This window comes from Magnolia sinica, chromosome 3, assembly GCF_029962835.1.
Source record: "Magnolia sinica isolate HGM2019 chromosome 3, MsV1, whole genome shotgun sequence".
In the NCBI taxonomy this organism is placed as follows: domain Eukaryota; kingdom Viridiplantae; phylum Streptophyta; class Magnoliopsida; order Magnoliales; family Magnoliaceae; genus Magnolia; species Magnolia sinica.
Window position 1 is genome coordinate 26828215 of NC_080575.1, and position 26709 is coordinate 26854923.

At 38.2% G+C, this 26709-nt stretch overlaps 1 long non-coding RNA gene across 1 annotated transcript; it reads right to left on the minus strand.

The window, feature by feature from the left end:
- Positions 1 to 22888: 22888 nt before the first annotated feature.
- Positions 22889 to 23287, minus strand: LOC131239728 (uncharacterized). The gene is made up of 3 exons (XR_009168360.1): positions 23228 to 23287; positions 23053 to 23145; positions 22889 to 22970 (listed from the first exon to the last, which is right to left on the minus strand). It is a non-coding gene; the product is annotated as an uncharacterized LOC131239728 (long non-coding RNA).
- Positions 23288 to 26709: the final 3422 nt, after the last annotated feature.

Below are 26709 nucleotides of genomic sequence, written 5' to 3' on the forward strand. Positions count from 1 at the left end.
GTGTATGGCCATTCTGGAGTGATGTGCCTCTATCATCACTCCTTTCTTCAAATCTGCATTATCGGGTACGCATACCCGCCCTTGATACCGAAGGCCGCCATTAGTACTGATTCTCCAACCGGGCACCTCCTCACTCTCGCACCTCTCCTTCATCTTAATAAGTCATTTGTCCTGGTCTTGAGTAAAAATTATCTGACGAACCAGGGTTGGCTCTGCAATTAAAAGAGCCATATAAGCATCTGGCTCATCGAGGGTGAGCTGGATGTCGAAGTCATGGACAAATTCTATCATTTTCCGTTCTTTAATCATCAGGGCGGCTATCTGTTCATGCTTCTTCTTCCGACTCAGAGCATCAGCCACCGAGTTCACTTTACCAAGATGGTAACATATATCAAAACGGAAGTCTTTAAACGTCTTTATCCATTGACGCTAACGCATATTCAAATCCTTTTGTGTGAATATATATTTCAGACTCTTGTGATCGCAGAACAATTGGAAGTCCTCCCTGTAGAGGTAGTGCCTCCATACTTTCAGAGCAAAGACCATAGCTGGCAACTCTAGGTCATGAGTTGGGTAATTCCCCTTGTGTTGCTTCAACTGGTGAGAGGCGTAAGCGACATGGATCAGAACGTAACCCAGACCCATCTTTGAAGCATCACTATACACTACGAACGTTTCTCCTTCTTGTGAAAGAGTGAGCACTGGTGCAGAAGTCAGTCTCATCTTCAGCTCTTGAAAATCTGCTTTTGTATTCTCATCCTATGCAAAATGGTTGTTCTTCTTTGTTAGTTGGGTGAGTGGTCGCGCAATCCTTGAGAATTCCTTAATGAAGCGCTTGTAGTACCCTGCCATGCCCAAGAAACTTCAGAACTCGGTGATTGTGGTAGGCTGATCCCACTTGGATACTACTTCGACCTTAGCGGGATCAACTGTGATGCTTTTTGCCTTCACTACGTGCCCTAGAAACTTGACTTCTTCCTCCCGAAACTCACATTTTGACAGCTTAGCATACAGCTGATTTTCCTTTAGCGTACTCAGGACCGTGCACAAGTGTTGCTTGTGTTTCTCCTGGCTTTTAGAGTAAACCAAGATGTCGTCGATGAACACGATTACAAACTATCTAGGTATGACATGAAAATTCGGTTCATAAGGTCCATAAATACAACCAGAGCATTTGTAAGTCCAAAGGACATTACCAAGAACTCTTAGTGCCCATACCTAAATGTTGTTTTATGAATATCCTCATCCCTGATTCTCAGTTGGTGGTACCCCGATCACAGATCGATCTTCGAGAAGTATTTGGTGCCCTTGAGCTGGTCGAACAGGTCATTAATACGTGGCAGAGGGTATCTATTCTTTATCGTCACCTCGTTCAGCCGCCAGTAATCAATGCAGAGGCACATTGATGCATCCTTCTTTTCACAAAAAGGACCAGCGTTCCCCACGGAGAGACGTTAGGGTGAATGAAGCCTTGGGTCAACAACTCATCTATCTGGCTCCTAAGTTCTTCCATTTCATAAGGGGGCATTCTAAATGGGGGTAGTGATATGGAGGTAGTTCCCGGTTTGAGGTTGATGTAGAAATCTACTGCTTGACTTGGGGGCAGCCCTGATATCTCTTGAAATACCTCAGGGAAATCTTGCACTATTGGGATTCGGCTAACGGTGGACTCGACTGCTTCTGATTCGTCTAGGGCTTGTAAGCGTTCAAGCATACCGCGCTTATTTTTCCCTTTTACTGTAAAGGAGGCTTATTTTGTCACGGCAGTCCATCACTGCCCAGACTCGAGAAAGTCAATCCATACTGAGGATGACGTCGAATTGTTTCATAGGTATGAGGATCAGATCCACAGCCACTTCATGTTTTGCGAGAGTTAAGGGACAATCTTTACACAACTTGTCTGTTTCGATGAATTTACCTATGAGGGATGCTACAACTAAGGGGGCATGTATGCGAGTTATGTTCAGTCCTAATCTATTTACAATAGTAGAGTTCATGAAAGATAAGGTTGTACTAGAATCAAATAAGAGAAAAACAGGGGTACCATGGATGTGAGCAGTACCATGAATGGTCTGATGATGTTCCTTCTCGGTTTCTACGGTGGCTATGGCGAATACGCGAGCAGGGGCCCTCTGGTGGACTGGAGGTCCCGACCTAGGCAGTTGTGGCCTAGGTGCTACCCTGGCTGCTATTGGACCTAGCTAGGGGTGATGCCTTCCTCCCTCATTTTCTTAGAATAGGTTTGCGCAAAATGTCCAGACTTGTGGCAGTAATCGCAGTTTCTCATAGGAGACATGGGTGGTGCGCCAGTAGGTATGACTCTGACTCTTCTCTCTGGTACAGAAGGGGCAAGAGGCGCCTATCTTTGTCTGATTTGGGTGTCTCGGGCTATAAAGTGGGAGTGAATGGTACGCTCGAAGTCCTTTTCTATTCGCATTGCCTTGTCCACCAGTTTGAGAAAGTTCCCGAAATCCCACGTGCACATCCGAGATTGTATCTCGTGCTTTAGCCCCTCCTTGAACTTCTCCAACTTATACTCCCCATCTTCGAGGGCTTTAGGTACATATTGAGATAGCTCATCAAACTTTGCCTCGAATTGGGCAACTGTCATGTTCCTTTGTTCCAGTTTCAGGAATTGAGCGATCTTTTCGCTTTGGCACAACCGTGGGAAATATTTTCTAGGAACTTCATCCTGAAACCAACTCATGTCTAGGTGTACTCAGCTAGCACGCCTCTTTACACACTGTTCCACCAATTTTTAGCCTCTCCCTCTAGTGGGTATGTGGCCAAGCTGACCTTCTGAGCATCGGAGCACTCCAGGGGCCCCATCACCTTGGAGATTCTCCCAACCAGTGTTCAGCCTAAACCGGGTCAGGCGCTCTTCCGAAAGTCGGTGGACGGAGCCTCATGAAATGATCGAACAAGTCGGCGCCTCTCACCACTGTATTGCGTGATGTCCCCCCACGGCTTCGCATGGTCTCCATCATGAGAGCGTGCGAATCGTGCTATTGCTGCATGAAGGCAGTCTACTGTTGTTGCATTGTTGTCGTCATTTGCGTAAAGGCTACGAAAGTGGCGGCCCTTGTTGATGTATCTACGTAAGCGGTAATAGAAGGTGTTCGTTGCTTGAAATATTGCGATGGTAACCCTGACATGAGTATTTGGGGAGAGGGGGAATCCCCTACAACTTCCGACTTGGTGTCCCCGTTTGCCACCCCAGGTGGAAGGCCTGGTGTGTACACGGGACTGTGTTGTCGTTGACGTTCCGTTAATGGAATATGGTGTATATCAACTGTATGCATCCCTTGTGACCACAATACGGGTGGCATGTTTTCCTGTGGAATTATAGATTACGAAGTCGGAGATCTTACTGGTTGCATGACGAGGGAGTCTAGCTTTTGATTGCTATTCCCAGTTAAATTTTTAAGGGGGCTAAGGTTTTTGTTTCTAAGCTCAGATGACTAGCTTGTTGTTTCCCAAGGGATTCTAAGTTCTTTCCTAGGTGGTTCATAATCTAAGTTCTTCCTGGCTATTGAGGATCTCTTCGTAGGCTCAATCGCTCACTCTACTAATACCCAAGGGGCCTAAGTGCTCAGTTTCTATGTTTACTCACCTTATTTACTTCCTAAGGGAAATCTTGTAAGTTTAGTCTAAGTTTATTCCCATAAGGTTTTTGTATGCTAATCCCACAACTAGGCTATCTCATACTCCGCTCTGATATCAACTTCTAACGCCCCGGTTTCTAAAGCCCGAGAACAAGACTTGCTTCAGAAACCTGGAAGTTTATAAATCAGCAAACTAGTAGAAGTATAAATTCAGAATGTGATGGCAAAATGAAACATGGATAATCATATAAGCCTAAATATTTGACCTACCCAGCTGGGGGTCTTAGTTAAAAAATTCATAAATTTCTGAGACGCTGCTCAACTGAAATTAAATAATGAGACTACTAATTTATCCCGAAATATGCCGCTGCCTCTTGCTACGGTTCGTTATCATAGTACCCTTCCTTGAGCTCTGCGATCGCGCCATCAAGGCCAATGCTGGCATCCTCTTCATCTGCCCCTGTATACTCTTTATGGTTGGATAGTTGATGAATGAGTGACCAACTCAATGTGAACTCCCCTCAAGATTACACATTGCCGCCTTAGCAGACATAATTTAAAGAAAACAAGGTAATAATCCAAAACATGTAAGATGCAGTCTTATTAAATGCATGGATGTATGAATGCACATCGACCTGGGGATGCTCATCTAATCGGACTTGGGCTCGCCACCTATGCAATCATCAACCTGGGAATGATCATCCAGTTGGAACAATAGATCAATAGTCAGTAGTTTGGGAGCTAGCAAAACGATACTCGATGATCCTAACGGCATGTTCTACAACATCCAGAATTAGCCACCCTGTTATCGCTAATATGCTATGGATGCATGATTAGCTAACCCATTATTATTCCAGTTTGAATCAGCCAGTTTGAGTAACTCAATAGTCACTACGAGGGGCTCATCACCTAGCGTAGGCCGACAACTCAAACATAGTGTCTCATGATCACCATCCTCGACTCATGAGGTTCTCCACCTTGAGATGTTTTAATAAGACCCCTCGATCAAACTGACACCAGGTCAAGGGACTGATTCTTTTCCACACAATCAGTCTAATTACATCCCATGAGTGGCTTACATTCAATAGTGGAATCCTCCACGTGTAGTGTTATGAGTTATATGATAAGGCAACCATGTAACATTTTACAACATATGATTTTAAATGATGATGCTAAAACATGTAGGGAGGAACCATGGAATTTAAATAATAACTATGAACGATGCATTACTAATACATGTGGGTAGAAATCATTTCTCAGGGATTAGCTAGCATGTGGGCCTATCATATAGTGTGAACTTGGTATCATAAATTATATTTTTGCAATGAATATAAGGACCTTAATTTAATAGTAGTAGCTTAGTGCAAACTATGTGTATCTAACTTAGAAATGTAAAGCCCAACGGGAAAGTCATCACCTGGAGGGTTGCGGTATTTACTTCGAGTCAATGCTTTTGTGAATATCTTACGGCCCAAGAATATCACAAGTAGCCCCTAGAGTTCATAGCTTGTATTAGTTGCATATTTTCAAGGTTTTTAAATCAATTGATATTGTATGGCAAAGGGCTTGAGAGGGTTCCTGAACAAGGGCATTTGGGCCTGAATTTGGGGTGTCCAGGCCCAGCAGATCTTAGTCCAATAAATGGCCCAAATTAGGCCTAGGTTATATCCAAAAACAAGGCCTAGACTAGGCCTAACTGGGCCCAATTATTGGGTCCCAAAAATCTGGATTGGGCTGGAAGAAGTGGCCCCAAAATGAGTTCGAACTGGGCCAATTTTGGCCCAGTTATTATGTTTAATACAAACCCAAGTAGGGTTGGCCCACTGAGATTTGAATCTCAGGTGCGGCTCACCAGTTAGTGGTGCAGCCCACCTGTCATGCAGCTGGGGATGTGGCCCACCTGCTGTCACTACAACAAATGCGACTTTTAGCGGCGCTCACAAGCGCCGCTATAAGTCCCAAAAAATGCCGGTGATTCTATTCTTGGCGCTAGTCAAGCGCCGATAAATGGGTATGTCGCTAAAAGTATTGGCGGCGCTAGGAAACTTCTGTCGGCGCATTTTTGAGCGCCGATATTTATATATTTTTCCGACGCGAAAAAGCGCAGCTAAAAATCACTTAGAGTGCCGGTAAAAATGGTTTGTGGACACTTTTTCTTGCGAAAAAGCGCCGTAAGATTTCTATACAAGCGCCGGGAGAAACCTTTGTATGGATTTAAGAGGCCCTAGCATCCAGTAAAATTTTTTTTTTTATTATATATAATTCAATCAAAACCTGTATTTTTTAAATATTTGAAACATAAAAATGATGCAATACAAATAAAACTGAATATTAAACAAAATTTATATTACCACACAATAAAAAAAATATATATTACAATAAATGGTCTTAAATGTAAATAAATAAATTAAAACAAATCCTCTATATGGTCTACTCCTAGGACGAGTGGCATCAAAAGGCTGAATGTTCCCAGTGAGAAAAGAATACCAAACATAACAGAAAGAAAAAAGATAGAAAACTTGGAAAACTACTCCTTACAGTGAACTATTAATTTATCTGGAATTATTCTAACAAGTTGGTCAGCTGCAAATTTCCAATCAGCAATATGCCAGGACTACAACACTTCTTGATTGAATATCAAACCTTTCAAATTTTCTATTGAACAACTTGTCAGCCCATCTGTCTCTGCTAATTCTGAATTATCTCTCTTTGTTCACAAAAAGAGCAGGCTGTTATTACAGAAAAAATATGGCTCAGCTGGATGCAATGTTAGTGATGATATACATGGATCAAGAAGGAAAACTTGCACTTACATATCTTATCAAATTCTATGAAGGATCGTCCCTGAAACATAAAATTTCAAAAATTCAGTCATATGATCTGAAAGTTTCAGATTTTAACATGGGTAACATACATATGAAAATGCTGAAAATTTCAACATAAAGCAATTAGAGATTACACTGTCAACAGAATTTTGGATCAACCTACTTCTGAACCTGTAAAAATGCTGAAAGGACAGATCAACCAATTCAGAACACAAATACTACTTGACAGACTCATGTGCTGTTTGGATGGATAAGTCACGCCTACAGTCCAGATTGACTAATTACTCCACTTGTGCCCTTTGGCCTGATTCCAACAACAGTTCTCAACACTAACCAATTTAAAGACCATCGCTTCTAACAAGCTATTCTAATTGGGTAGGGGATCCCCATAAGATTTCAACGCAATAAATCGACGCTTTCACCCATATAAACACAATTAAGTTTCCAAAAACCAAAAACACCGTTAATTATATTTTTTGCAGAGGAAAGCTCCTCTTAAGTGCAGCAAATCTTATTTATAGCCTATGTGGAGAGCATGGGGCCTGCCACAATTGGGATCGGACTTAAATCTTGGTTATGCAGAATCCCCTGCCCAAACGGACCCTAAATAAGTCAATGTCGCTATGTGAAATCAGCACCTTCCCATTGCTAGAGAAAGGATGCAAGCACACAAGACCTACAGCAGATTTTAAAATTGAAAAAAAAATTGAGAGTTTGGTCATATCTGGGGATTGTTAAAGATCATTCAGCAAAAAGAAAACAGCATTTTGATTCCTGAAAAAAGGATATTTGATGGGAAATCCAACTATTATCATTTTTGTCAGTTGATATGCTGATGTCTTTTAACAAGTTACGAACTATATCAGGACAGCAATACAAGGGCATCAATTCCATTTAAACATTTGACAAACTCTTTCGAACTGCCAATAAATTGATGATAGTAGAAAAGATCAAGACTATGCAGAATTAGGAGCGGGAAACTTACATTGATGGTGTTCTTTGGACATGGACAACTCAAGGCCTGACACTTACATTGATGGTGTTCTAATATTTAAAAATAAAAAATAAAAAATCAAAGAAAACCATTCCAAAAGATCGAAGCATTACCTCATATATTGTTGGGGTAAATGAAAACCCACTCCTTATTTCTCTGCATAGACAAAGAAACAAGGTTCAAAAACTGAATCTCTAGACAAACCAATGAAAAAGTGAAAATTTGAATTAAATATACAAGCAAAAATTACACAAGTACCATTGATTGGGTGGTAAGTTATACTTGAATTTTGCCCTAACAATTCCCCTATTTCCATGGATTCTGACATACAAATTCTACCTATAGCTTCAACTGATTGCAATAGAAAACGTAATAAGTATGTGATGAACAAGAAGGATCTCTGAAAGATAATGCTAGAATGAGGTATTGGTGGTGAATGATATGATACACTAAAACCGATTGTTAAACCTTATAAGACAGATTTCACATATAGCTAAAAAGATGTTTAAATAGTAGAGTGGAAACACACTCCAAGCACGAAATGCTGCTTCAGTCTTTGTTATTACAACTGAGATGTAAAGCCTCCAAACAACAATTTTGTAGAGGAGACCAAGTTGATCGATGTTGATTATCAAATAGAGAGCCGACTGAGATGTAAAGCCTCCAAAAGGTAGTTACTTTATAAAGAAGATAAGTATCAAATAGAGAACAGGGGTTCAGATGTTTCCAGCTGCTTTGCTATGCTTGGAAGAAGTTTCTCATTCAGTATACCCTCAAACATCAAGGAAAGAAAATTTAGAGAAAGGAACCTAGTAGCATACTTGTATAATGGAGTTAACCTGCATTACAAAGGAAGATGGGAGTAAGAGAATGTTTCTTTAGTGTCTGTCATTCCAAAGCTCTATATGAGTTGCAGATAGAAGAGAATGTCATCTGTTAATCATTTTGTTAAAAATAAGAAAGATTACATGAAAGCTAAAAAAATTATCCTTGGTTTGATTGGAAATTCCAAGTAAATGGATTCCTTCCCAACTGTCACTGCTTTGAATTTTTTTTATAGATAGGTACCTACACCATAGAATTCCTTTCAATTCTTTCCCAATATCTAAAGAAATTTTATGGATTCAACAGAATCACATTTCTCATGCCCAAAGGCGACAAATAGAATCCTTCTCCAAGGATTTGGCTTCCTACAAAATCAAGTCTTTATGCCCTTTGAAGAAAAAAAGGTTTGCATCCATACAAAAATGCCACTAAATAGCATTACAATATCCAATTTCAAGATTTATATTTTCAGTAAGGGATATTGAGAAAAAATGTTTACCTGAGAACGCATATAGCAAGTGATTTTTGACATGTAAACCATCCAATGGACAGAACAATGGTTCACTCATGTGTGGATGGATCCATTTCTGGACACATTTTGGTCCCCAGAGAGCAATCAACATACACAGATTAACCTTGGGACAATCTGTTCAATGGAAACTAGTAACAAATTATTATACTAGCAATTGCAATTCAATCCAAACTTCAGCATGGCCATGTTATATTGAAAGCAGATATGAAAATTAAACGTAAGTTATTTTCTAACTTCTGAATTGCATATACCTTCCCAAGTATTGATAACTAGGCTCCAAATTGCAATTGAAGTGACTTTAAAAAAATAAAATGCAATTACAATTTGGTCATGAAAGGACATATTCAATAGTTGTTGCAATTCAATTCAATTACACATCCAAATGCACCCTTGGTGATTTTAATCACCTCATTCATGAAAATATAACCATAGTTAGAGGCCAAGAGCCGATAGTCATGTGCCAATGCAAAAATGCAGCCTGTGCCAACTGCATGTCCTCTGTTTGGACAGTCACCTTGTATTAGAAACTAATTCCAAGATTATGAAATAAATGCAATCACTTGAACTTGGAAACATGTTAGAATTGGAGTTAGCTAGAGATAACAATTGTAATTTATCTCCAATGTAGAAATTCACCGAATTACTGCAATGGTTGGGACACATAAAGTCAAGATCTTGCTTTCAAGCCTCTGAATTATTAGCAAGTATTCCTGCCCAATGAAAAACAGAATCAATGTCCATAACCAACTATTTATGGGTTCCTGAACATCATTCATTGGTTTCATGGCTTAAACCATTCAACCAAGACAGATCATCATCCATTGCTTTTTCTGCATTTCAAGAAGTTAGAGAGAGAGTAGAACCAAACTTAACCTGCTGGGAACCGTCATACACCGTAATATCTTACGGCAGAGCGGGTTCTGAGGAGTTACAAGTTGGGCCTCTACTCTTTAGGAAAACACATAAATGAAGCGATAAAAATATAAATTAAGCAAGATCAATTATTTATGGAAGAGATTGATGAATAATACCTGGCAAACAAATGGAGAGAAACCCGCTGACTTACTTTGTAGAGCTATATAGGAAGAGATTGCTTGTATTGGTTCTAAGAATCAAAGATATGCAATTTGGAAGATCATGTTGAATTTCAACTAAAGAGAGGAAAAAAATCTACAACTGAAATTTTAGAAGATACTAACATAGTAATTTTGTCAGGCTATAGTAGAAATGAAAATTCTCTTTCAATTTTTTCAAATCTTGTAGATGAAATTTGGAAGATCATGTTGAATTTCATCTAAAGAGAGGAAAAAAATCTACAACTGAAATTCTCTTTCACAAGATACTAAAATTTATCTGTATCTTTGATGTACTCGGCATCTTTAAATGAAAATTCTCTTTCAATTTTTTCAAATCTTGTAAAAATTTGTTGCTTCATGCATTTTCTGTAAGAATACAGATTCAGCAAAAGAATTACTGTTTCAATGTAATTGTGTCATTTCGCTACTTCAATGTAACTATGTCATTTCCCTTATTATGTGATGTACTTTACATCTTTAATTGACATTTTTGTGGTTCTATTGAGATTAGTTGATGTAATTCATCAAGTTCAGTCTAGGTGATTTTATTCTTCATTAAAAACATACAGTTTCAAATCTCTATTTCTTACTTAAGACCAAAGCTTCCTCAAGGGCATCTTCTAGCATAAATAATCTAAATCCAACTATAGCTTCTTTAGATTAAAACTGTTTGAATCTATGTTCTTCATATTCCAAATATCACCTCAGCAAAATAACTGTTTGGAGTAAACTGAATTATGGTTAGATGATAGATGTTTTTACACTAAAAGAATTGGCTTGGCAGTATCCAAATGTCATGATAAGGTGAATACAATATTACTGGATTTCTATATTCCCACACACAGTCTTCATTCGTATCACACACAAAATGCATTGCTAACTTACAAGATAATTGTTGCATGAAAGATCCAGCAACTTAGAAGATGCACAGGCCACATTCAACGGATTTATGGGTATGTATTCTGGAAAATCTAATATTCCATTAAGGATTGATATCTTTATATTTTCACTCTTCATTATCACTTACCCGACAAGGCTAATTTAGTTATTTGAACATTTCAGATTGGGTGGTGACAAAATTACTTGGAATAACTTAGGTTGAGTATATCTATAATGAGTCTCTGAGTTGAATTGAATGTTTGTAGAGCCTGACTATTAAGTCTTCTAGCTGATCATATTGGGGTGGTCTACCTGATGCACAGCCTAGATGTAGCACATGTATGCCACATTCTCATGTGTTAGAATGTCTGTTGTTTATTGAATTAGCAAACCTTAAAAAGAAGGGTGTAGCCATGAAAGATGAAAGCTCACCTTTCCTCCAAAATGGAAGACGAGCAAAGAGAACAATAGTTGGAATTCCCACAATGTAGAAAGCTCCAAGGTTAATGAGAGCACTGGTCTTTTGCCACCCTCATCCTATAGCAGTTCCTAAATGATTGAAGAATTTATAACAGCATGTGACTGATTCAAATTGAGAATCTTCACAAACATGAAAGTGAAAATGACTAAAATCTATTATAAACATGATTGTCATGAGCATAAATCTAGAACTCACTAAGTTGACACATTTGAATTCCCACATTGATGATCAAAGTTTGAAATTCCAATGGGAATACAGAAGCAGTTGGAAGCTGAAAACTTCAACAATGCTTCCAAAGCATCACCAAAAAACAGAGGCCAGAAAAGAACATTCAATTTTGGCCTCTATCATGTACTAAGACTCCAATCTAGTATTGTGCTAGGTTGCCTTATTGAGGAACCATCAAAGTTTAATTTCCACCACCCAATCAATGGGCAAAACCACTTGACAAAATTGCACAACAAAAAGCAAGAAGGCCCATCTCAAGCAAAATTAGCGAAATAAATTGAATATCACCTCCTTGTGTTGCTTCCTATACATGGTCCAGGAAAGCTTTGATAGCTTCGGCTGGTTGTGGAAGTACCTCTTGCATTTTGAATTTGCAAACAACAGTTAAGGTAGATCCCAAATTAGAAAAGGTGACAGCAAAAGTGAGATACAGGCATATGAATGAAATATATAGAATACAAGCTACCATATTGTGATATGCTACATTTTGAAAGGTACTGTTTGCAGGCAAGTACAATCCAATACAAAATACACATTAATATACCCATAATGTGTGCATCTTTTTTTTCTTTTTAATGGTACAGAAATCAGAAAACCCAAAGCCAATTTACCTTTGCCTGGTCCGAACAGAGAAACCAACGTAATAAAAAAGTAATAAAAAAGAGGGATGAAAAGGAAAAACAGAGACAATCATAGATCCAGAAAACATCAAGTACCCTGATTATATTTCCACGCCTGAGGAGCAGAACAACCTAATTTTCAGGGTAGAATCGTGGGCCCTAGAATACGATCTAATCAGTGTGGTCCACTGGATGCAGAATCTGGAACTCTCATGCATGTGCCCACGTGCAGATGTGTAGGGCGCTGTGTGCGTATGGAGAATGCAAATTCAAATGAAAAAAAAATCATTTTCTCATTCTAATCTTCCAAAATGCAGACCCTATCTCTATATATATATATGAAGGTTTTAGCTAATACCTTTGAACTTGTGAATCAGATCAACACCATCAACAACCCTGATTCGAGAATCTGCAGATGTAATAAGCACTTCTAAATTAGGGATTCGACCATGTAAATCCCTAAAAATGGATTCGACAATGCAAATCCCTAAAAATGGATTCTACAACGCAAATCCCTAATTAGGGATTTGTATTTAACAAAACATATTCCTAATCAAGTATTCTAAAATAGATCATACCTGAGAATCTGAGAATCACCAGCAGCAGAAGACCAAACTGCAGCAGAGTGCAGAAAACAGATCCAAAACCCTAGGAAACAAGAGAGTGGCAGATCTAGATACTACGGAGAGATCCCAAAGCAGCCGTGAGAGAGAAAGAGGAGAGAGAGAAGGAGAGAGTCGTGGAGTTGCAGAGAGAGAGAGAGAGAGAGAGAGATGTGAGAGAGTTTTGTTTTTTTTTTTTTTTTAATATGATACGATATCCGTGGTTGAGTCTTGGTTAGCGCCGATAAACGTGCAGCGCAAATGCCACTTATGCCGCTTTTTGTTGTAGTGTGTTTAAGCTGGGGTGCGGCTCACCCATACAAGGGGCTGAATCTTGGCCCTTAGCATGGCCCATTCAAGGCCCGGTGAAGACCTGGTTTCAAGCCAGCTAAATGGGGTTTCCAAGCCCATGTAAAAGCCTGCATTCGAGTCATGGTTTCAACTGGATTGAAGGTCCAACTGCTGCAGGTGTTAGCTGGTTTTAAGGTCTATTTAGAGCTCACGTAGAGGCCTACATCTGGACCAAATTCAACCCTATTCTAAACTAGTTAACGGTCCAAACAGGGGATCGTTTTCAGCTGCTCATGGGCTGAAATTTTAGTCGTTCTTAGGCTGAAATTCCTGGCTGGTTTCAAGTTGAGTAACCAACTCCTTTCAAGCTGAATATTCAGCTAATTATATGCTGCATCCTCAGTCATTTTTAGGCTGGATAGCCAGTCATTTCTCAGCTGATTTCAACTAGCTTTCAGCTGATTTCACGTTACAGACCCCAGTTGTTTTTACGCTGAACATTCAGCTGTTCTTTGGTTGCTTTCAAGTTGGTTTTGCAGCTGCATTTATATGATAACTGAATGCCATTTTCATGGCTTGTTTCATCCCAGCTTTAGACCATTTAACGGCCTAGCAGAAAGACCGTTGAATCAGGGCCTATTTGAGGCTGGATTCTAGCAGAAATCAAAGCCCATTACAAGCCGTTTTTAGCTGGTTTCAATTTGGAGGTTTTTGGGTTATTTTTTGAGCTAGATGTTCAGTTATCCCCGGGTTGAAATCTCAGCCGTTTAGCAGCTGATTTTCCGCCGCATTCCACATAATTGTCAGCAGTTTTTAAGTTGTAGATTCCATCTATTTTTTTAAAGCTGTTTTCAGTTTTGATTCGGAGTCCCAAGAGGAGATAGGGAGAAGGAGTTACCTGCCCTTTCCAGCTCCGCTCGGACTGCACCCAAGATCCTTTCTTCTACTCTCTCTCTTTTGTTTCCCTATCTTCTTCTCCCTCTCACTGACCCGTCTCAGTCTGATTCTTACGGGCTGAGTTGGGGCAGTGTGCACTAAGCTCACCCGACGAATGTGCACCCCCTGTTTCACTTCTTCCTCCCTCTCTCCCTCTCTCTTTCTCTTTTCTTTCCTTCTTGGTGTGGATTTTGAGGGCATCAATGCCCCCTTTTATAGGTAAGGATAGGGGTAGCCAACGGCTGGGATTTGCTCTGAACGTCCCCAAGCAACGGCCGTTGATTCCAACTTTCCTTCCCCAAAATGGGAAGTCCCTGTTTTCACCTTTCCAGCCATGTCCAACCATTTTTGGCTAGTGAGAGGACTCTCACTAGTTGGCAAGTGGACGTTGGTAATCCTCTGGATAAACCGACATTAGCTTGCCCATTAAGCTAGCAGGTGCTCCTTCATCTAAGGATCCCAACCGTATGTGATGGAATGGACGACCCTGCACTAACTTCTTCGTTCCTTTGCAGGGGTCCATATCCCTATATGGTTCTACTTGGACGGACCCTACGAACAAAGTGGACGGTTTGGATTGCCTGGAAGGTGGCCCACTTTGGGGCTTAAAACTCATCAGATTCAAATAGATGCAATGGCGGGAAAATTTTTCTTCTCTTTTTGCAAAAGGATCGGTCAACAGTCGTTTGACCGTTGGGCACGGTCCGGTGCACATCGCATAGGGGAAATTTGTGGTGCACATGCACCACGTATGGGGTCCACTACGATGATCATCTTAGATCCATTCCGTCCAAACCCTTTGGAGGCCCTACTTGGAGGTCATGGCCAGCTTGGGATTGATGGTGAGGTCTAGGTGGGCCATATCAAGTACTTCAGAGCTTTGTTTGGTCCATACATCGTAATCCAATGGTCGGATTGGTCTGATGGTTGGTTTCAACGGTTAAATGGGGTTCTAGAGTACACTGATTGTTTAGTTGGCCATTAATTAATCCTCAAGAGTCGTTAGTGGGTGCATTGTCCCACATGAATTGATAATTTTACTTATAAGTTGTTTTATCTTGAAGTGTTTGTTGAGTTTTACCTTTCTGACTAGTGTTAGGTTCAACTCAGCTCCTACGGTCCCCGATGGATGGCTTCAATGGCGACTGGAAGTCCCATCCTACACGTGTAAAGTTCAAGTCACCTAGTTAATCGATCTCAGTTTCCATAAATGTGGTTTTAAGAGGTAACACCCATGTACCAGAGGTACGGGGTGTTACATCTAGCCACCCAGTAAAATCCACGTGCCATGTGGGCGTGATTTCCACAACTCACAAGTATAACATAAGGTACGGTTTTCAATAAATAATTTAATATTGGTTAATTTAAGGATGCATAAGTCATACAAGACAGTCATCAATGTAACCAAGAATCTCAGAGGTCAGTCATCTGTACTACTCGGAATCATTGTAGACTCAGGGTCACAAGAGACAGTCGTTGGTGTAACCCAAAATATCATAAGAAGTAGTCGTCAGTATTAGACGAAATCTTAGGTGACTCGAAAATCTAAGGTCTAAATGATCGGTATGCATGATTAGCCCAACCATTATTAGTCTAGCTTATAAATAATCTAACATACAAGAAATCCAGTTTACAAGTAATTAAATTTACAATGATTCAATTTATGATAATCCCTTCAATTAGTAGGCCTTCCAAGTTGATAACAACAAAATATATCAAAAAATCCTTTCCATCAAAAGTCCAATTGCAAACACATAGAAGGGGATTCAACCCAAAAAGAGCCACTCAAGAGTAAAGTCCAAGAAAGGATAGAAGAAAGGGTTCTTCTCGAGAAGATCAATGAAGGCCATCAATGCCTAAAGATGGAATTAATCAAATGTGTTAAGATAATTCTCATAAGGCCGGGCCGCTAGTCCAAGGTATATCTTCCTTACTTTTATAAAAGTAGCAATCCACATCCACATATACAATTCATAAAAGTGGTAATCAAAGTCACACATATCGTTAACAGAAGTGGTAATTCATAGCACGTAAGCAATTCATACACATGCCAATTTATATAAAATATCCACGATTCTGATCAAATTAACACAATTTAAAATATGCATCCATTATTTTAAGCACATTAACATAATTCAGATCATCGATTCATGATTATAAGCATATTAACATAATTCGGATCATCTATTCATGATTCTTAGTATATTAACAACCTAACACACATTACATGAAAGAAAACATATTAGAATTTATATTCTAGGCATAATAATGATCTAGCACAGTTATCTTATAAAACAACATGTTAAATTTCATATTCAAATTTTAATTATAAAAAATTACACATGTAAACATGGTTTCAAGAGATACCTATAAATTTAATAATTTTAGGCAATAACTCAATACACATACAAACTAAAACGTTGAGGAAAGCTTGAGGGGTGGATTCCTCACCTTCGATCGAGTTGGATTCTGATCAAGTGTTGCTACGTTTCAAAATCGAAGCCTAGGAACTCGCCTAACCTAATTTACCACAAAATAAACAATCAAGATCAACAGCAGAGTCTTGATTATGCAAGTAAAAGTCATTAGACCTAGGGTTAGGGTTTTTTTTTTTAATCAAATCCAAATCCAATAATCAAGGGTCAATTTAGGATTCTTATATTAGAATTATGAAGATTACTAACATCTCGACTTAGATTTGCAAGGGTCGACTCAGATTGACTTGGTTCGCACAAATGTAATTGGAATTTTTTCAGAGAAAATCACTTTCCCTACATTTCAGCAAGAATCACACATCAAATGACTCAATTTATCCTCTAATTAGACTTTCAACAAAAGAAATTAGGGAAAATGACTTGCCTCATGGTCCGATTTGACTCGGGTAGCTCACATGTGAGATGATCTCCACTCAAACTTGGTAACCCAGTGCTAAATTTGCCAAAGGTCGCTTGCCTTCTTCCTCCCCTGTCATCCTCACACTTTCTTCTTCCTTCTTTCCTCTCCTCCATGAAGTCTGAACTCAGCTAGACCCGATGAAAACTGACACACATGACCCAAATCCCTCTCTTGGCTCTCAAATCTCTCTTCTCTTCTTAATCTCTCCCTATCTCTCTCTCATAGTGTTTTAGGAGGAGTTTTGAAGGGCTAGAGGTAGTTTGGAATGAAAGAAAAAAAAAAGAGTTTTTATTGCCCATGATCCCTTAACTTAGTGATTCGCAAGTACGCAACTCGTAGGTGCGCATCGGTCAGACCAATATGAACCAATGATTTTATGAGTTGGACCAAGAAAACTCAAATTCAATCAATGTTCAATTATTCACAAGTTAGTTGAATCAACAAAACTCCATCTTGACTTATAAAGGGTCATCTGATCAAACCCATGCAAGGGTTGACAACCCCAAGTGTAGGGCTGCGATATAGTAATTACTTGGTCTGACCAAGGTCGAATGCATAGGGAATGAGAAACACAACTAAAACTAATTTAAAGGTAAACATTGTCTGGGTTTTTAATCCAGTAAAGTAGAACGAGTTTTAAAGTAAATAATAAAAATGACTAAGAATATAGGAATCCACTTATAGAAATCACAATATCTATTTCACTGATTTAACTTATACCTTAATTGGAATTGAAGTTCTATCATATCCAATAGGAAAATAATTATATTAAACCAATCATCAACACCAATAAAAATATGATTTCAATTGAATGATTCTCTCATGAAGCATTCGATCTCAATCATAGGTAATTGAGAGCATCGAAAGTACCCGGAGGGTACAATAAATGAATCAATTTGACATATTGATTCCTTCTCTACTCGAGCATTATAATTACACTTCTAAGCATCCAATGCAACCACAGTCAATAATGAATTAAAGATGAAACAACACAAAAGCTTTAATGTAAAATCCAAATATATTTTAATTTAATATCATTATTCAAACCATTATTTTTTAATCAAATAAACTAAACATTATAATTAATTACAAGCTTCATCCCTTATCCTTAGCTGAGATATTAGCCTAGCATGGCAAACATCGTAGAATAAAAAAATAAAAGAAAAACATAAAATACAAGCTAAAACTGAAGGATTGAAAAAGAAGGATAGCTCCGTGGAAGCTCCTCCACCCCTTGGTCTCTCTCCCAAGCCCCAATTCATATCTATAATAGCCTAAAACACCAATTTAAATAGAAAAAATTTACACTGACTTTGTACCGACTTTAAATTATTATTACTTTATTACACTTCGATCGCATCGACGTTAACCTTCAGTCAAACCTAAGTCGAGATGAAGATACCTTCAGTTATAGTTGAATTTTGTCCAAATACATTTAAAGTCTCTATGTCCTTTAGGTCACACCGAACCGTCCTTCGATTGCATTAAACATAACTTTAGTCATATAAAATAGTCGAACCAAATTGAGTCTGAAAATCACTACTTACTAGACTATTTTTTGGCACTTTCAGTCGAATCGAACCAACCTTAAGTGGGACCGAACAGTTAGTTATTTTTGTTATTGGACTGTGCGATTTTTTAGAATTTTTCTTATTCTTAGTATTTGGTTTTCTTGGATCTTTGGTACTTGAAATTTTCAATATTTTCTTCAAAGCATGCAATCTCCATTGCCTTTGAGCTTGATATCTTTTTGAGCTTCAAATGATTTATTTAAGCATGTATTCGACTTTAGATCCAAAATCACCTCGTATGTAGAAAATATATCTAATTAGATTGATTTAGTACTTGAATGTAGCAGAAACTAATTAGGCACTCAGACATTCGCCAAGTAGATGGGTTTTTAGTGGGTTTAGAGGCTCTATGTAGACAACTCAATTTCTATACTTTTAAACTCTAATCCAAGAGATTCATGTCATCTTCTTTATGATTCATCACTCCAATGAGCATTTCAAGCGCTAATTGAAGATGTACATGTTCTTTAGCACTCTCTAGTGGTTAGACACCAATTTTATATTTAAATTCTTATTGTGTCATTATCTAGAATGCCCATTTAGGCGAATCCCCATTTGAAACCAACTATCCCATTAGTTGTAGGAGATTCAACCAACCCACTCTTCCATTACCTTAGCATCCTCATATATACATCATTGTAAGGTAGCTAATCATGAAGTTGAAGAATCCGCTTCAAAGATCGGGGGAGTTGAAGAGAAGCCGCATCAAGATTGATCGAACATCTCAAGAAATGTGCTATCAAGGGGCTCATCTAAACTAGTAAGAGTTTATTTTAGAGTCCATTATATAATTAATTCTTATGTACTTTTGAGTATATAATTTGAAACCAAAACTCAAAATAAGTCTGTAAGTGAGCCTCTAGCAGAGTGTAAGTAGTCTCCATGTGAGCATCCAACGGGAGTGTACCTAGGTCCTCTTCTAGGACCATAGAGGTTAGTGGCGAACATATAGAAAACCATTAAGTTAATGGTGGGACCATAGACAACTATTGTAGTCTCTGTGTGAGCCTCCAACAGGAGTGTATGTAGTCTCTATGAGCCTCCAACAGGAGTGTATATAGATCCTTATGTAGGATCGCAAAGGTCAGTGTTGAACCTATAGAAAACTATTATAGAGGTTAATAATGAACCTATAGAAAACTATTGTAAAAGTTCATGGTGAACCTATAGAAAACCATTAAGATAGTGAAATTCAAAAAACTTGAATTTGAGTTCGTCATCCAGGAGTGAAGTAGCTGATGTAACAACTCAAAATTTTACGGTTACTTCAATTTTAAATTAATTTTTTATTTTTTATTTTAAAAAAAGGATGAAATCGGTTGCAACCACCCTCACCATTATCTTATCCATCTTATTCAAGGATCCGAGGAACTATCCTTTCTTTATTTGGGCGGACCTTCCATCCAATCATAAAGAAATAAAAAAAATTCAAAAGAGAAAATATAGGGGAGAGAGATAAATAAAGGGGAAGAAAGGCTTACAAGGTTAGTATTTAATTTAATTTAATTAATTTTTTTTAAAGTTATTATGTTTTGGACCTGCATGATGGACGGTGTGGATTTACCATGGGTGCAATGCATGTGCACATATATCAATAAATGCATATATGTACAATGCACCTTGGAGCACCTAATGCATGTAAATAAGTAATAAAATCAAACACGTAAAGACTTGTTTGATTTTACTTGGATTATGCGTTAGGCTTATTATTACATGTGGGGCCTGATTAATTCAATCCATTATATTTTAATGACCAAAATATGGCAAAACTCCAAAAATTAGGCTAAATCAGCATTTGGGTGGGCCATAATATTCAAACTAGAATTCATGCTACATTCACCATTGGAAGGTCTATCATGGCCTCAAGAACTTCCGATGAAGATATTAATTATTTTGACCATTCAAAAAGAATTGGGGAAACCAATGAACAACTCAAATATTAGATAGACAGTTAGGAGAGACCAAGATAAGGAATGTATAGGTTTTAATGGTGGAAGAATGGTCAGTATTGTTCATGATGTTTCAGTCCACCAGAATAACGAATCTACCTCATTTTTAAAAAAATGTCCTAAAACAATGTTGGTAAAATGGTGAATGGGATAGATTTTGTGCACACATATTATGTGTGGAGCATCTAGAAAAAAATATAATAATATAAAATAGGTATAAAAACACTCCAGTATGCAAAAGTGAAGTTGATCTATTTACGGTACCGGAAGTGATTCAAATTGGTGGGCCTTCTATGTAGGGTTGTCTTGATGTAAGTGGCAAATCCATACCATCTATTGATCTTGTTACTTAATAAGAGAGTTGGGGTTGAAAATTTTATTTGAAAGAAAACTCATGTGGACCACAATGCCTTAAACAGTGAAAATTAAATGGTTACCATTGAGCATTTATGTGGGCCACTAAGTGTTATTTCGAGGAGATTTTTAGGCTCACCCTTTATGTGGGGATTACCCCATCTCATGGCTTAGATTATCATGGGATCCATTTAAAAAATAATTATAAATAAATAAATACAAATAAAAAGTTTGGTTCTAGCGTTGAAACCAAGTGCGGTTTCTAACGTTGAAGACCATCTTGGGTCATCAGATTGTGGACCCACTATGATATATGTATTGTATCCACTCCATCCATTTGATTTAGAAAGCCTACTTTGGGTTAAGAGTGTAAATTTAGGACATATCCAAAATTTGTGCAGGCCATATAGTAAGAAAACAACGTTGGTCGTACAATAATCTTTTAGGTTATTGCGGCTCCCACAAATTTCGGTTTGGATTTAAATTTCTTTTCAATGGTCAATATAGTAGTGGTAACTAAGTAATCACTACAGATCACACTACAAGAAATGCCACCTTTACCGATGAAAATTTTCGTCGCTAACAGCCAAAATTTCGTAATTAAATAGTTTTGGCGACGAAAATTTTCGTCGCTAACTTCGTCACTAAAAGACCGCCACAAAAGGTTTTTATAGATGAAAATTTTGAATCGTCGCCAAAGGTCAGCTTTTTAGCAATGAATTCTTTTGTCGCTAAAACCACTTTTAGCGACAAAACTTTTCGTCGCTAAAAATCATTACAAAACTTGTAGCGACGAAAATTTTCGTTGCTAAAAAATCTATACAAAACTTTTAGCGACAAACATTTTCGTCGCTAAAAACAACTGTTAACTTTTAGCGACGATAGTTTTTATCTCTAAGAATAATTACAAAACTTTTAGTGATGAACATTTTCGTCGCTAAAAACAACTGTTAACTTTTTAGCGATAATAGTTTTCGTCACTAAAAATAATTACAAAACTTTTAGCAACAAGAAGTTTCGTCGCTAAAAATAATTAGAAAACTTTTAATGACGAACAGTTTCGTCGCTAAAAAATAGGTGTTCAACTTTTAGCGACGATAGTTTTCGTCACTAAAAATAATTACAGAACTTTTAGTGACGAAAAGTTTCGTCGGTAAAAAATAATGTTAACTTTTAGCGACGAAAAGTTTCATGGCTAAAAATAATTACTCATCTTTTAGAAATACGTAAAAACTTTTAACAACGAAAATTTTCGTAGGTAAAAGTCTCTCTTTTTAAAAAAAAATATTCTAGCACAAAGTTCCTGATATACACCTGTTAACAATATATTTCATCATATTCATCTTGATATACACCTGTTAACAATATATTTCATCATATTCATCTTGATATACACATGTTATATAATATATTTCATCAAATTCACATTCACATCCATCTAAACCCAAACTAATAAATCCATCCAAACATAAACTACATTCATCCAAACACAAACAATCTTATCCACATCACATTCATTCACGCATAAATACATATAAACTTAACATCATAAATAAATATACAAAAAATCACAAAGATGAAGGCGGAGGTGGTGTGACATCGGTGGGTAAGCGTGCAGCGAGAGCCTGAAACATCTCCATCATCCGTCGCTCATGCTCTACCCGAATCTCCTCCATCCTCCTCTCCTGTTCCTCCCTCTGCCTCACCAGCTGATCCTCCATCCTCCTCTCCTGCTCCTCCCTCTGCCTCGCCAGCTTCTCCTCTATCCTCCTCTCCTACTCCTCCCTCTACCTCGCCAGCTGATCCATCATTTTCCTCTCCTGCTCCTCCTTCTGCCTGTCCAGCTGATCTCTGATGTCATCGACGACGACCCATAACTACTGAACCTCTCTTTCTGCAGTATCAGGTTGGCTTACGACGTTATCGCCAACGACGATTGATTGATTGGAGGCAACTCTAGCGGGTGTTATGAGCTTGGTACTATGGCCAAGCCCACGCACATATCTAGATAGAGTGCCAAGCACCTGACTCAGGATCTCTGGCTCACTCCGCTGAGTACCATCAGGAGTGGGTTGACCGCATAAGGTGTCCATCTCCTCCTGTAATGAAAACATATGAATTTTTATAATAAATGACATTATTATAATTTAATACAATTAAATTTTACAATGTAAGGATTTTTACCCAAATCTTACTGGCTCAGGATGTGCCCAAGATCCCGTCGCCCCAAGATCACGTCGCCTGCCAACAGTGAGTCCCTCTGTAGAAGTCTACTGGTCTGGGCTCCTGGTTAGTGACGGAATCTCGCTGCGCAATCGAAAGGACAATAGAGTTAATATAAATGTATGAAAAGAATATATAAATGTAATAATTACCAGTACTTTCTTACCATATCGTGACGAAGTCGTACAAATAACTTTGAACCAGCTACGTGGTTCACTTCTAACTTCCCCCTGTTGTCAGAATTTATTTTGCTCCTTTTCTGAACACATTATTCATAATACATTATTATTAATTGAGAATTTAATTATTACATTAAGGTATCGTAAATATATAAATATTACCTGAAAAGAATCAGATGAAAACCTATCGCAGAGTATCCGTCAGTCCTCATCGGTCACGTGCGCTGGTGTGGACTGTACGGCCTCCTCGTGGCTTGCGCACTGCTTGTACCGCTGGTGTAATTACCGCGATAATCCTTGAACCGCTCCTTGATCATGTCGTCAACGGCATGGGAGATGTGCGGAACACTCAAATCCAATTCAAATTTATCCTGCAGTTTCGTAAATAATAAATTAAGGTAATAAACTTATTAAGAAAATAACTTAATTGTAAATGAACTTTTATAAAAGAAATTTTAATTTACTAAAATTTACCTGAATGCGTTGACGGATGAGCTGCCGCCCATCAACTATCACATCTCCCCAATGAGGGGTGGTGGGGGGGATCAAAGATGGGCATAAGACACTGATCTTCGACGTAAACTACATGACATTGTTCCTAACAGGTCTAATGCAGTCTTGTGGGAATTCTACCATTACCCTACCCTCACGCATAAGTCGCTCTAAAATTAACCCACGCGTGGGTCCACGTCCTCGTCAGCTGGTCGACGACACTGCTGCAAAAGAAATATGTAAGTCTAAACATAAACAGAAATCATTAAAAGAAATATATGTCTAAACTTACATGCAGTACCCAATGTATGTGCGACTGAGAGATTAGACGCCTGCGATGCAACATGTGACGGCAATGCTGGCTCCGTCGCATCATGGGTAGAGGGAGTAGATCCGGTGTGCGAACGATGTGCTCTCCCACCTGGTGCCATCACTGAATATGTGCGAGCTACGAACTTATAAATTTAAACAATGTCAATATAAGTAGAATATACTAAAACATTATACAAGTAGTGTTGATAGTACAATGCATTTGTGCTTATACTTAGAGAGATGATTAGAATATGATTAGACCATTACACTATAATGCAAGTAGAATACAATAAAACTGTAAACTTTAATCTATAACCATTGGAAATTCCATTACACATTATCATTCTATATTAAATAGAAGCGTGCAGGTGACGATAGGACATAGTCGAGCTGGGGCAGGAACGTACGGCAGAACTTTTGGAGATTTTATTATATGCATGTATTTCATTTTCAGTATTGTACTTAAATGATTATATTAGTGGATATGTGGTGATGATGTTGTTCTTATGATTTGGGTACACTTGTAGTTATGCTCAATTACAAAAACAAATTCATATTGAAAATCCTCCTTGTAAGATCCCAGGATCAGAATCTGACATATGGATCCTAGGTGCCGAGAATGGGGTACTACGGAGGCTGTCGGCACTGAATTTGGCGATTGAGAATTTTGTGAGCCCGGTTTCCGAGTTTGAGGCATGACAGAAGTGCAAGTGACAGAGTCGCATCTTCCATATTTCATTTCCCGCGGTTATATATCTCCATCAGCCCTGGAATTTCTTTGAGATTATATAATCTTTCCTCTGAGTCATCGTCGATATATTCCGCTCTACACTCATCGACCAGACCGGGTATCTCTATGGCCCTACCAGAAGAAGATAGGACCGAAACATTCATCTGCAACAACTAATGAAGTATGTTGCGTGCTTCTGCTACGCTCCGGTTTGAGGAGGACATGATCAAAAATTGACTCAACTACAAATGTGGATTATAAACAAGTCAATAAAAGGAATTAATCATGACTTGTAATTTTCACATATACATGGAATACATAAATTATTTGAATTGAAAAATGACATGTAAATCATGTGTAAATTTAATAATCGTCGTCTATATCACTATCGCTTATGGCTATTTCTTCTTAACTATCACTATTGCTGATCAGTATTTCTTCCTCATCGTCTGCAACGTCATCGTCAATGAAACCACTATCATCTCTAATAATGTCATGTGTTATTGAAGCATCAATATGATCAAGTGGCACATCATCTTTATCTAATTGCACCACATCAATATCAACACTTGAATCAGTCCCTGTATCCTTAGATGGCATGTCTTCTTGATATGCTTGTTCAACCCTAGACGTGTCATTTCCCCCGTCCCCGTTATCTTCAACTTCTGGTACGGGAACGTCAAATACGTTCCTGGGCTTTATTTTCTGCACCATGTGCCAAGAGCCACCTAACTTGGTCTTAGCGAGGTAAAATACTTGTTCGGCTTGGCTGGTCAGGACAAATGGGTTGTCCTTAAACCACTTTCGAGATAAATTTACGCTCGTAAACTAGTTGTCAGTCTGTATTCTCAACTTCTTTTTTCCAATGTCCCACCAATCACATCTAAATAAGTACACTCGTTTTCTCATACAATAACTCACCTCAATAATATCTGTCAAAATGCCATAAAAGTCAATTTCATCCTCTTCATATGTTCCCTTCACAACCACCCCACTATTTTGTGTGGTCCTGTACTTCTTACGTTCTTCAACGTGGAACCGAATTTCGTTTACAATACAACCTGTATATCTAGATACACGTCTATTAAGGCCACACGCTAGTGAGTATAGTGCATTAGACCATCCATAGAGTTGCTTGTGCGCAACGTCTTCATCTATTATCATGTACAAAATGTAATTATTTAGAAAATTTCTTAGGTTGAAATAATGTGCAATACAACAAAAATTTTAAGTGTGGTGAGATATAATGTGAAATCTTACACGTTTTGTGAACCATTCTGAAAACTCATCTTGATGCATTTGATAATAATTTGTGGGGAATTTGGACCTCATCTCGTCTATGTGTTCGCTACATATAAATGACACGTCATCAGCAAGAAACATTAAGATCATTGTATGTAGAAAAATCAATAATCGAGGGAAGACTTACTCCAACTACGACTCTATTTCTTCACAATTATGCAACACATACCACCGCGCCTTTGCTAGATCCCCAAAGTCCATATCTTGAAATGTCGGGGATCCTAAAGGACGAATGTTATGTGCAAATACAGATATGAGTCTTTATTCATGCTCTTGCCCTTCATCAGCATTCCGATCTTCTCGGTTGAATCTAGTCTCTATGCCATGAAAATACATGGAGCAAAATATAAGGCATTCATTATCAATGTACGCTTCAGCTATTGACTCCTCTGGTCGTGCCTTATTCCTCACAAATCGTTTGAGGGTGTGAAGGTATTTGTATACAAAACCACTATGTTATACTTATGAAAACATGGATATATGTAGTTTATAATAAAAATTTTAATAGGTTCTACCACCTTTTGATCGGATACATTCAACGATATTATACTGGACCTGCAAGCTTCGCCTCGTGCAGTAAATGAATCGCTAGGTGTACCATAACATCGAAAAATGCAGGTAAAAATATTCTTTCAAGTTTGTAAAGGATTATGGCAATGTCCCTCTATAGTCATTTAATAACATCTACATTCAACGATTTCGAACACAAATCCTTAAAGAATATCCCCAACTCAATTAGCGCCGCACTAATATCCTTGCTCAGGAATCCACGAATCGTAACCAGCAGTAGGCGTTGTAGAAGGACGTG